General features: G+C 33.7%; 2 long non-coding RNA genes across 2 annotated transcripts; both read left to right on the top strand.

Moving 5' to 3' along the window:
• LOC110268237 lies at positions 10 to 10085 on the top strand. The gene is made up of 3 exons (XR_002356352.1): positions 10 to 258; positions 1265 to 1301; positions 10074 to 10085. It is a non-coding gene; the product is annotated as an uncharacterized LOC110268237 (long non-coding RNA).
• Positions 11100 to 11985, top strand: LOC107622178. The gene is made up of 3 exons (XR_001616114.2): positions 11100 to 11156; positions 11709 to 11774; positions 11906 to 11985. It is a non-coding gene; the product is annotated as an uncharacterized LOC107622178 (long non-coding RNA).

Below are 13491 nucleotides of genomic sequence, written 5' to 3'. Positions count from 1 at the left end.
GCTGTTCGGTTCAGCCGTTCTTTCTTAGTTTCAGTAAGTATTCCGGTTTCGAGAGCTCTGCGTTAGTGTTCTGTTCTGTGTAATAAAGTAATCGTAATGTTAATGGTTTTAGGAGCTAGAATCCGGTTTACTTGTGCCGTTTGGGGCTGTTTCTGGTTTTGAGAGAGCGGGCAGAGCCGAGATTTTGATTGCCGGTGATTTCGGGTCGAGATAAAAGGAGTTGGTTAACGAGTTGGGTTGTGGTTCCAATGTTGTGAGGTAGGGGCGCTTTCCGAAAACTACAGTTTATTATTGGAATTATTACATATGGATACTGATGTGAGATATGGTGTAATTAGTGATTGTATCTGCCTTATGTATTATTTGATTGACTCGAATGATTATGGATGTTGGCTTGGCTGAATTGTTGTCTGGCTTGTGAAATGTAATGTTTGAAGTTGATTCTTTAAATATTTGAAATAAGTTTAATCCGTTGAGGATTGGTTTGAATTGAGTCAATTATTTTGATGTTGTGAAAGATAGAATGCTCTTGAAATTCAGTCTGGGTTGCTTTAATTGCTCTGGTTTGATAAATGATTTATTACTGAACCGATTCTTTAAAGCTTTATAAATGAGTTAAATCGGTTGATATTGAGTTGATTTTTGAAATGGTTTCCTTGAGGTATGCCATTGAGGCGACTGTTGGATTTAGCTTGCTTTGAATTGATTTCTGGTTTTGAGCTGTTGAAAAGGAATGAGAAACGGTTTAGTTGGGACCCGAACCGGGTGGCAAAAGTCCAAGTTTTAGGGGAGGTGCTGCCAAAATTTTTATAAAATCCGAGTCTTTATTGAAACGTTGTCTAGAAAATGATGAGTTAAAGACTTCTACTATTTTATTTGAATTATCGAGAAAAGGATGATTCATGCTTTCGAAATGAATTAATAAAGAGGAAATTGTGATTTAGTCTTGCTTCTTAATAAAGGCATTATATCTCTTTCAGGAGAAGGTTATTTAGATAAAACTTGTGTTTTAAAGCTGTTTGGATGTGAAAAGGGTTTATGCCTTTGAATTTGACTTGGGGGTTTCAATTAAAGAAGTTTCAATGACTTTGAAAGAACCTGAATTTTATTGTAAACGGTTGTTTTTGAAAAGAGGCATAAGATGGTTATTAATCACTGGTACGGTTTATCTTCATGTATCCTATTATAGTAATTCCCAAAAACCCTCTACTGAGAACCCTTTCGAGGATGATGTTCTCACCCCCCTACATTTTTTCCCTTTCAGGATATGGGCGCAGAAGTTACGAAGAGCTTATTTAATTGTTGTTGTGATGCTCTGTATTGTTTTTAGTTATTTTTATTGTACCCTCGCCTTTATCTTGATATATATTCTGTAAGAGGGGTAGGAATTGTGTTGGTTAATGCTTGTAATAATATTTGTATATATATATGTATGTATATATGTATGTACTCTTTATGAGCTTTTGTAAGTTGTATGATATTTGTGGATGTACGTTATCGAACGAAAGTATTTTTTTGGGAACGGTATTGCGGTTTAAAGTTTTAAACAGGCTCATATTTTAGTATTAAATAATATAAGTGTCGTCGTAATGTCCGAGCTATCAGAGTCGCGCAGCCGGAAGCGTGAGCTTTGGTAGTTAGGGTGTTACATTATGGTATCAGAGCAGTTCTTCCTGTAGAGCCTGAGGAATGGACTGACTATGCTTCAATTGCATACTCTGAGTGTTTGTCATGTAATAGGTCTTGTCGAAAGACGAGAATTAGAGCTTTATGCACATGACGATCTATTGATTAACGCTGTTAGTCTTGCATTGCATAATTCTCGATATTAAGTTTGGCCGGCTTAATACTAGTGAATTATGTATATGAAAGCACTGATGGGTTATCATAGATGATATATGTGTTTTGAGTAAAGCGAATCGCGAGTTTTGGGAACGTTGGAAACTATTTCTCGAGGCTATTCAGTTGTGTGTCTTGGAATTCTATTCGAGTCGACCTGTTCCTTTATGTCCTAACTTGAAGTTCTTGTTTGCTAATCTTTTTGAAAAGTAGTTTGATATTTTCAACTGTATTCCTCTATTCATATGCCTTCTTGATTGATATTGAGTGCATATGCTTGTTTGAAAATCCTTGTTGCATCTATCTTCCTCTGTTCGAGTTCTTCCTGATTCCTGTATTCATTGAAATAGCTTTGAACTTGTCCTATTGTGTTGTGCATTTTAACTCTGGATTTCGAGTTCATTCTTAGAGAACTTACTGATTCAGTTTTCCTCTTATTTGACAGTGATTACAGCTAATTTTGAGATTTTTATAAAAATTGCTGTTGACTAGATATACACTTATCTATATGTGAAACTTTGAGACTACTTATACAGTTTAACAACTATTTATTTCTAATACCTCGCTTGTACTTTTACTGGTTTACGGAACTGCACTTACTTTAAAAGTAAATTGACTTTCTAGTAATTTTACTATAGTTCCAATGTACATCTTCGTTTGATTATGTATTTGGGGTGTTTTTCAAAATTCTGGAAAGAAAGGGGATTTCTCGCTTTTATCCCAGTTGAGTTTCGTTTGCTAAACTTTACTTAGTTCATTTTGATTTGAGTTTGATTTAGCATACTACATGGTTTATGCCATTGTTTTTCTTTTGAAAATGTTGGACTCATAGCTTTCTTCTTATGAACGGACTCGTTCCTTCTTAAGTTTTTTACCTCTATGAATGTCATACGTGATTCTATTTTTAACTAATCTTTTACACCTTGTGAACATTACCACTGATCTTGGTTTGTCCTCTCTTGTGAATTTCATCCTTATGAGGGTCAGTTAAATTCGTTTCAAGTTAGTGCATTGTTTATTCTCCCATTCTCTCTACAAGAGTTTTTAGCCAAAGATTTATCATAGAGAAATCATAAATGATTGAGTTGTCTTTTTCTATGACTTTTGTATTCTTTTGGATCAATTTAAAACTTGTTTGATGTTTCATGTCTAGTGGATCTTGGTTGAACTACTTTAAATTAAGATCCTATCTTGCAAGGCTTGACTCCTTTTTAGTACATCTTGAACTTCTTGAATGTTCTTTTGAAATGGTGATTTTAAGAACGCTTTTGGAATCTTGTTTTGAATTTTATAAAGCAGATTGAATTCTCTTTGAAGAAGTTCCAAATCGAACTTATTTTTCAGTTGCTTGATTTAGATTGAAACCATTGTTCAATTTTGACGAAGTTAATTTAGAGTTGTCATGCGCTATTTTAAATGAAGTTTTGAAAAGCTTCCTTGTTTAGTGGAAACCGGTTTGTTTGTAACTCACCACTTATTTCCTTGCCAGATTGTAAGCAAATTTTTACCTCGAAGTTTATTTTCTAAAAAGAGTTTAACTTCCTCTTTCGTACTTGCTATAAATGTTATACATGCTTGTTTGAATATGAAATTTTGAAAATTTTGAACAAGCATTTGCTTATTCCGAGTTTTTATGAACTGCTTTTGGTTAGGTTGTACACCTAACTATCTTTCTAAAATATTTGAGGAAATATTTTAGCTATTAGTCAAACTTGTGTGCATTTTGTTTTTCTAAAACTCTGCATAATCTACTTCAACATGAAGTTGTATTATAGCAAAGTCACGTTTATGCTTTTGGTACTCTCTTGAAGGATATTTGTTGCTTAACTTTTCTTTTAGACTGCGAGGTGATTTTCCTGCAAGTTTTCGATTCTTTTAAGAACAATGTATTCAGAAGTATTTTTAATTATGCTCTTGAGTTCTGTGAGCTTTGTCTTGGGTCTGAGATATCCTTTTTCTGTAAACCTCATGCTTCCTCAACTCAGCTTGAGTTCGTCTCAAACTGATGCACTGGTCTTCTTCCTATTGATCCTGTTGAACTTCTTTGATCCAAGGGTTATCCTTGAAGTTGTCAATTGATTTATTTCTAGCAAACTTCATTGCTTGAACGTCCTTGTTTATCTGGGAATTGGATACATTCTCTTAAATCTATGAGCATTATCCTTGATATTGTTTCTCCGTTCTAAGTCTTGTATCCTTCTGAGTAGACTCGAGAATTGTTTTGATATCACGTGCGACTTGTAGACGTAGTAACACGATATGTTAGTTCTTTAAGACGTGATGTGTATACGGAAGTTGAAGTGGTAGGTGTGCAACATATGAGTTGTGGGCGTTTTGTTCCTTGCGAACGAGTTTGTGGTTGTCAGGCTTGTGATCAAATTTGGGGTTTGTAAAGTGCTTGATGGAGTTGGAAAGTTGAAACTTTGAGGTTGATATGAGATTAGTGTGCGGAGGTCGAGCACGTCGTTTTAACTCCATCCTGTTTGATAGCCTTGATGCCTTGCCCTTCTATCACATGATTGAACCATGTTATCTTTTGCATTGAGCCTACCTTGTAACGTTTGCTTTGCAATAATACTCCTACCTTTACATCCTTAAGCTTATGACAATCAAAGTATTTGAAAATCGTATATATGATTATATTTTGAGATATTTTTGCTTCTTCTTTAAATGTGTTCAAGGATGAACTGTTATGAGATTTCTTTCGTTTTGCATCAATTTTCGAGGACGAAAATTTTTATAAGGTGGGTAGAATGTAAGACCTAGAACTTTTGAAAAGTTTTATCATGAGCAAGTCTCAAATCATATAGTTATTTATAGCCTTGATTTAAGAAATTATTTTATTAAAGATAATTAAGGCAAGCTTTGATTTATTGAATTTGAGACGAGTTATGATTATTATCCAATTTTATAATTATTGGATTATTTTCTATATTTGAATTATAAAGTTGATAGTTATGAAATAATAAAGATTTTGTATGATTTGGATTAGGTAAGTAATATTTTAAATATTACTACTGCTATTTTGAAAAATAGAGAAATTAATTATATTATTTCTAGTTATTGGATTTGGGCATTTTATTAAAAATAATTTGTACAATTGATGAGCAAATAGTATTTTTCTATATACAAGTAATGTTGGATTTAAATTGAGTTTCAATTATTATATTTTTCCCAATTTTATTTAAAATTACCAAAATGCCCCTAATCCTAATTTTATTCAAAAACCTTAACCCTGAAACCTTAACCCAATGACCCGGTCCCCTTCATCCACACTCAGCAGCAATAGCTGCTGCCCCTCTACCCTAGACACCCATACGTAGAAGCAAAGGGAAAAGAAAGAAAGGAACAAACGAATTTGAGGGAGAATGAAAGGAGATCTGAACGACAAAAGGAGAGGTCGCGAAACAGGGAGAGATGGACCCGCGCCCTGCCATCGACCCACGCGTCGCCGCCGCGCCACCGTCCATGTGCCGCCGTCGTTTGGTCCATCCATGAGCTGCTGTCAGAACCGTGCGAGGAGGAGCGTCGCCGCCATTAACGTCACGAAGGAAGAAGCCCAGAGGAGAGAGAGACACCGCGCGACTCTGAGGGAGGAGGACGCGGCCAGTGACAGTTGGAATGTGAAAAAGGTTTATGCCTTCGAATTTGACTTGGGGTTTTCAATTAAAGAAGTTTCAATGGTTTTGAAAGGACCCGAGAGTCTATTGACAAGTCTCATTTTAAAGTGTTTTCGGAAAGGTTTAAGTACTCCTCGAGTTTTGAATTTTAGCAAGACTAAAATAGTTTCTGAGCAGTTGAAATGCTTTAGAATCCCTCATAGGGTTGAAGCTGGTTTTTGTTTAAGTAAAAGGAAAAGCCTTTGAAAGAAGTAAATGATTATGTGACTCGGTTTGGCTTAGATTCTATTTTATTACTCAAATCAGGAAGCCAAGGTTTTTAATGAATTTAAATGAACTTGGCAAAATGAGTTATGTTATTCTCCCCTAAAGACTTGGGACTCTGCCGAAAAACTTTTGTTATAAAATCCCATCGTTGGATGGATGATTTTGAATACTGTGAAACAAATCCTTAACTTGCCATGGTTTTGGAAGTTTTGGAAAGAGAATGCCAAGAGTGGCTTTGTTTTAAAAAGGGAACTCACTTTGAGTAAATTCGGCTTATGAGCCTGAGATGATTTGAGAAATGAGATTTCAATAGCCAGGGCTGAAAAGAGTTGAAACTCGATTTCAAAGTGAAATGAATTGAGAAAATGATTTATGGCTTAAATGCCGACTTTATGAATTTAATAATGTTGAATGGTGGAAGTGCTGTTTTGTTGTGAGCCGGAATGGCTGTGTATGATTATACATATTGGTTGGTTCTGGATTGAACCGTGAGCCGGAATGGCTGTGTATGATATGAATATTGGCTGGTTCTGGACTGAACCGTGAGCCGGATGGCTGAGATGGATGTTGATCCATGGATGAGATTGAATGCATGTTTATGCTGAATCATTGATAAATGTGAATGTTGCACTTCCACTATCTGAGATACGAGTTTCCCTGGGTAGTAGCAGTGGCTAGCCACCACGTGCTCTGGGTCGAGACTTGATACTCTGTTGACCCTATGTCGTAAGTGTGGCCGGGCACTGTGAAAGGCCCGGATGAGCTCGCCCCCGTAAATATTCACCAGTGAGGGTGATGGATATGGATCATGATTATGATCAAGTTTATGATGAGTATAACTCGAGTTGGGGATGCACGACAGAGGGACAGTCCAATGGTTAGCTACCAGGACTTGTCGGGTTGGCTCTATAACCGACAGATGATATCATCAGCCACTAGGGACAGGCATGCATCATATGCATTTGTGTGACATTGGTTGGGTGTGCATATTATACTTGGTTTGCCTATGTGATTAATTGCTAACTGTTCTACTTGTAATAACTATTTGTTTGTGCTTGAACTTCCTTTCTGTGTTTGCATCTGGGACTCTGTTGGATTGTGGTGATTGGTTGTTGGTTGGATTGTTTGGGCCTAGGGCCGTGGTTGAATTGAGATGGACCGATGGTTGGTTTCGGTATTGTGGTTATGGTTTGGAAATGTGTGAAAGGCTGATTTGGTTCAGCATAGATAGACCTTCTGAAATGCTTTTGAATATTGTTTTAAATGAACAGTTTCTTCTTTCAGAAAAAGGATTTCAGATTTCTCTTTTATTGTAAACGGTTGTTTTTGAAAAGAGGCATAAGATGGTTATTAATCACTGGTACGGTTTATCTTCATGTATCCTATTACAGTAATTCCCAAAAACCCTCTACTGAGAACCCTTTCGAGGATGATGTTCTCACCCCCCTACATTTTTTCCCTTTCAGGATATGGGCGCAGAAGTTACGAAGAGCTTATTTAATTGTTGTTGTGATGCTCTGTATTGTTTTAGTTATGGTTTATTATACCCTCGCCTTTATCTTGATATATATTCTGTAAGAGGGGTAGGAATTGTGTTGGTTAATGCTTGTAATAATATTTTTATATATATATGTGTATATATATATGGATGTACTCTTTTTGAGCTTTTGTAAGTTGTATGGTATTTGTGGATGTACGTTATCGAACGAAAGTATTTTTTTGGGAACGGTATTGCGGTTTAAAGTTTTAAACAGGCTCATATTTTAGTATTAAATAATATAAGTGTCGTCGTAATGTCCGAGCTATCAGAGTCGTGCAGCCGGAAGCGTGAGCTTTGGTTGTTAGGGTGTTACAGGTACTTTTTGGTGAATATAACTTTACTAATGTTTCACGATATATCTTTTATTATTATGTTACTAATATCATTTATATTAGTAACTCATATATATTAATATATCCAATTTTCATAGTTATCCGTTTAAGATATTTATAACTTGAATCACTGACTTAACAACCTTAAGGCCGCGATACCCAACCCCCTTTATTTATTATTCTAGTATATCATTTATAAGGTTAGTATTATTAGGTGGCGGAAGTAAAAGCATAAACCGTGGCACATATAGAAGCAAGCCACATAACTATTTTTATTACCTTACTCATCATATAACCTTAGTTGATTTCATGCAAAGGGTGAGGAAGAGAGAAGAGTGACCGAGAGAGAGAATCGTAACTTCCCACCGAATTTTCGATTTCGATTTTTTAAGATCTATAACTCTAATAAAAAATTTAATTCAATAAAAGTGTTAGTATCCTTCTCTTTTACATATTGGCGTTATTTTTGTCTAGTAGAAGTTGACAAACATAACTCTTTTTTTTTTTGAGTTTGACCAATTAGAATTCTAGGAGGCACAGATAATTTCTGACGTTTTCTTCTTTAGTAGCTCGATCAAAAAATTTCTCCGGAGTTTCCGTTGTTTTGGTTCCGTACGAAAGTAGGGGGTTTTATTTTAAAATTAACAGTTTTTAATTTAAAAATGCCCAAAAGTATAGTAAATAATTACAAATATATTAGTAATTATAATGTTATTGAGTTTGGATTTTTTTTGCTGTGGATGATTGGCTGTGATTGTGATTGAGTTTTTGGTTGAGAAAGTGAATGGTAATTGATTTTGGTGTTACTATATAAATGATTTTATTAGGATTGGAATCACATGTCGATTATTGAGAACCTTGTGTTTGAAAAGTGCTGATGAAAGGCTGGTAAACTGTCAATAATTATGAGAATGAGAAAATCCGTAAGGGTGGTGAAGTCGAATTTTGAGGAGGGGTTCTGTCCGTATTCCTGTAAAAACAAATGAGAAATTGATTTTATTTTGAAAACTTGATTTTTATATGTACTTATATTAAGAAATGATATTTTTATTGGAAATCCAATTTATAAACCTATTTTAAGAACATGATTCTATGTTAAAAAAGATCTGGTTGCATATTTACTCATATTCAAGAAAGGGTTTTTCAAAGTTTGAATTATAAAATTTACGCTAAGGAGTGACTTAAGTTTGAAACCGTTGGAAAGAATTTGAAAAAATATTGGTTTGATTCATTAGTAATTATTAGTTTGATTCAAGAGCAAACGATTTGAAAGGAAGCTGAATTTTATTGAAATAGAACGTGGCTTAGTTTCAAAGGAAACGATTTGATTATTGAGAATTATTTGATATTTGAAAATGGTTTGATTATTGAAAAGGATTTGATATTTGAAATGGTTGAGAGATTGTTTGGTTGGGACCTTGAAAGGGTGGCATAGTCCGAATTTTAGAGGAAATGATGCTAAATTTTTTATAAAACTCTAAGATTTTATTTAAAGTGTTATTTAAAAGCAAATCTGATTTAAGAATATTATTTGATTTCGATTTATTACGAAGAGTTTTGTTTTCGATTCTATTTATTAAGAAAAGTATAATGTTTTAAACTCAATCTTTTGAGAAGGAATTTTCCTTTAAGTTATATTTTTGAGTTCAGTTTGATAAGAAAGAAAAGAAGAAGAACGAAAAGTAAAGGAAAGAGAGATAATTAAAGGAATTTCTGCCACATGAGAGCAGAGAATAAAGATCAAAGGAGTATATTAATTAAAGGAATGTCTACCACAGGAGAGCAGATACGACTTTGTTTGGGACTTAGTGCCAAATGTATAGTGGGGATGCCCACACAATGAGAACTATTTTCTAGATGTAAGCTCATTGATTTGAAAGTCACACTGTATACGGCCTAGCCGTAAGACTTATAAGCACACTGTATGCATCTGGAAAGCCATATCTGGGACTCATGCCCGGGTAATGTCGGGAGCGGGTAGGCAACCAACACATGAGCTCATGGCTTGCTTAGGACAGACATGCATCATATTGTTTGCACATTAGCATTTGATTGTGGTTGTTTATTTTATTTTCCTGTGATTGTATTGTTTGCCTTGGTGTCTTGCTTATGTGCTTAATTGGGTATTTTGTTATGCTGCAAACTTAGCAATATAATTTAAAGAAAACTAACTAAAGTCTTTAAAGTGAGTTCAAAGAATTTTAAAGGTAACTATTTTTAAAGTTATAAAGTAGTCATTTGCATGTTATTTCTTTACTCTCACGACGTTCACCTTCTCTACTGAGAACATGTGAGGACGACGTTCTCACCCCCTACAGACCTTCTGTTTCAGCAACAGGTTCAGGAATTCTATGCGAGGAACCACGACCGATCCACAAAGTTTTTTGTATATGTATTCATACTTTCTGTAAATGGTTTAATCTTAGACTTTATTTTCCCTCGCCATTTACTGTCTTTAATTTTTAGAGGGGCAAGATTTGTATTTGAAAATTTTGGAGTAAGTCTATGTAAATATTGCTATGTGATATATATACTTTTGTGGTTAAGTGTTATAAAATAAAATCTCCTTTCGATTTCTTGTTTAAAATTGCGATTCGTATTTGCGAAGGCTCAATATTAAATAAAGATAGTATATAATAAAAAAGATTAGAGGTAAGTGATGCCTAAATCTTTAGTATGATCATAAAGTGCTAAAAGTTAAAGTGTTACAGAACACAGATTCATACACTAGTATTATAAATAAATGATAGGAGTAAATTGTTAACCAACCATCCCTTCATTTATTATCAGAAATAGAACATTCTTTAGAACTTAGAAGCAATAATGAAGGTGCAACATTAATTACTCAATCTTGTGTTAGATATTAAGAGAAGTAGTAGATGACTTTTAGGAAAATGTTTATCTCTAAAAGAAGTTTGAATATTAAATTGTTATTCTGTAATTATATTGCTAATGTTTTAGGTTTAGCCGTTTAGGGTTTTAGACCCGTCCACTAAATCTTTTGATGAAATAAAACACAGTAAATATGTAACTTGATCCCCTCAAATGTTTATTATTTTAGAATATTTTGAGAATTACATCTGTTAGATAGATTAATCTCTTAATTATTTTAGAGGGACTTAATTTATTTGATATTTGTTAAGGATCTAATTGTTTTATAAAAAAATTGAGTAATTACCCAAATCAATCCATAAGGTTTTTAGTATTAGACACTTTAAATTTTTAGATTTCAAAATACATAAAATAGTTTCTAACGTTCACTTCTGTTAGACAATATAGCCTCTTCCAATTTGGTCCGTTTAATCGAATGACTTTTTTGGAATTTTAAAAATTTTTCAAAGGCTATTTTGAGATTTTATAAACTCTTTAGGAACTATTTTTACTACAAAAAAAAAGAGTTTAAAATGGCATTGATATTACGGCGGTTTTAAAGAACCGCCGTAATACCCGGTTATTAATGTTGTTATCATTATTAACGTTGTTGATAACTTAACCATTTATTTTCCTATCTTTCAGGATCTACGTTCTGAGTTGAAGGAGCTAATTCCAGAATATCAGGTTCGTTCTGTTATTTTAAGCTTTGGCAGTGATACCTATTTATGTTGGATAAGCTGATTTAAGGGTCATCAAGCTAGCAGTGGCTAGCTTACATTATAACCTTTTGGTGTGGTCCTTGCTTTGATCCTGCGTAATGTGGATGCATTACACCGGGCTGATGTATAAATAGTCCTGCTTTATCAGGAATTAATGTGATTTAGGTTGTCATAAGTTTTTTTCCCCCTCATTGTATGATTTTCATGATTTAACAGACATGGGCTGGTGTAATCTTGGTTTTAATGTTAATTGTTTGATTTTAATGGGTGTTAGTGTATGTAAGTTGAAGCCTTGTTTGTGCTGCAATGGCAAATACATTTTAGTTATATCTTTTTTCGCAAGTGCACAAGATATTTTTAAGTCTGAAGCTCTTGGTAAATGTCTTTCCTGATTCGTAGTTTTCTTTGATGATTGGTTGTTGTCCAATATCTCCTGATCTTCATTGTTTGTTTTATTTTCTCTAAGCTTGCAGTATATCTGGTTATGATTTAATCTATACATAAAATCTAGTTTTAGGAGCGTGTTAAGAAGCTGAGGAATGAGCATGCAAATGTTGAATTGGGAAAAATCACTGTTGATATGGTAAAGTATGTTTGCTTTATAATACATAGAGTGTCAAGTTACAGTAAATGTCATATTCTGATCTCTTACCTCTTGTTTATAAGCTCACAATGTGACTGATTCGTTGGATCATCCTTTGTCATGTTTAAAAGGTATTTGGTGGAATGAGAGGAATGACGGCTTTGGTATGGCTAGGTTCAGCTGTCGACCCAGATGAGGTACATATCTAAAATACCCATTCTTCATTCTTATACTTACGGTTTTTGGAGGGAGGTGGAGTTTACGGCTAACGACTATTGATAAGTTGATAGTATCTTAGGTTTAGGATCCGTTAGTTTTCTTTATTTTCACAAAACTCCTGGAAAGCATTAATGAACATATACATAAAAAGTTGATTCCAAAGTTACCATCTTGCACAGAGAACTGTGTTGGAATGCTAAGAAGGATTGGTTTGGGTTCCAACTAAAGTGGAAGAAATGATGATCTCTGGCATGGCACGATTAATGAAATAAAAAAGTGGTCTGCAAATCAAAATTTTCAAGGCATTGAAAATAAGTTATGACTATTTAATGCCAATAGAGCAAAATATTTTTTTATATTGCTTTTTTTTTGAAATATTAAATACACTAACTAAATAAAAGTAAAAATTAAATACGAATGATGAAATTTTTGATATAAGGAAGATTCTTGTTATGAGTTATTTCGTTATGATTAAAAGAAGACACAGCAAATGGGAGACCAATATGGTCTTATCTATATGCAACAACCCAATTCAACTTTTTCAGTTGAAACAAATTTTCATGTAAAATAATCCATTATCAATATGGAAGCTTTCCACCTTGAGCCCGGTCTAAATATTAATAAGAAACGTACACCTTATACAATTCCAATCATGTATTCTTCTTTTATCAAAACCCTGGGCATATGTGAATGAAAACTATGGGTGAGATACAGAATTGATAGTATATGTTCTTAACTTCGCTTACTTGCTCAGTTGCTCTTGATAGCATTGCTGAAGGGGTAGTAAGTATAACTTGTGGAGTTGTGGCCATATGTGGATTAATTCTATCTTAGAACCTAGAAAGTATAGTTCTATTTTGTCAATAACCTTAGAAATTGAGATCTTTTGTATAAGGTGTTTATTTAACCGTTGATTTATAAATTTTATAGTTCAATGTGTGAAAACAGAGTCGAATTTTTTTGTTTCAAAACAAATACAACGTACTGAAAGATGGAAGAATTTTAAAGTGATGGAACTTTGTAAAATTTGTTCATGAATCAATTTATATGAAGTTGATGTTTATCAATTTGATGAATATCAAATGGAAGACTCGTAAAGCATTATGGCATGGTGATTTACTGATTTATATACCACTTGTATGAAAAAATTTACTCATTATTGTATCAATGCTATGTAATTAGACATGATAAATATATATATCAATATATGCCTTTTTCTTACATTTCTTGTGCTCATAATAGTTATATTTTTGTTGTAGGGATTGGATCAAGAGAGTGAGATTCCATCACCAAAAGAGTTAGGAAGTAGATCTTCTGGAGCAAGCAACAAGGAAGCATGACCTTGCTTGATATGTTAAGACGTATATTAAGAATTATATGTTAAGACGTATTATTGAAAAATGTTACTTTGATACTTTATTTTTGGATTATGACATTTCAATTATGACTTAGATTATGACTCTTGGATCATGTATGAATTAAAAATCATCTTATGATG

This window comes from Arachis ipaensis, chromosome B10 (assembly GCF_000816755.2).
Source record: "Arachis ipaensis cultivar K30076 chromosome B10, Araip1.1, whole genome shotgun sequence".
Lineage (NCBI taxonomy): Eukaryota > Viridiplantae > Streptophyta > Magnoliopsida > Fabales > Fabaceae > Arachis > Arachis ipaensis.
The sequence above is the reverse complement of the archived record's forward strand: the minus strand, read 5'-3'. Positions and strand labels throughout refer to the sequence as shown.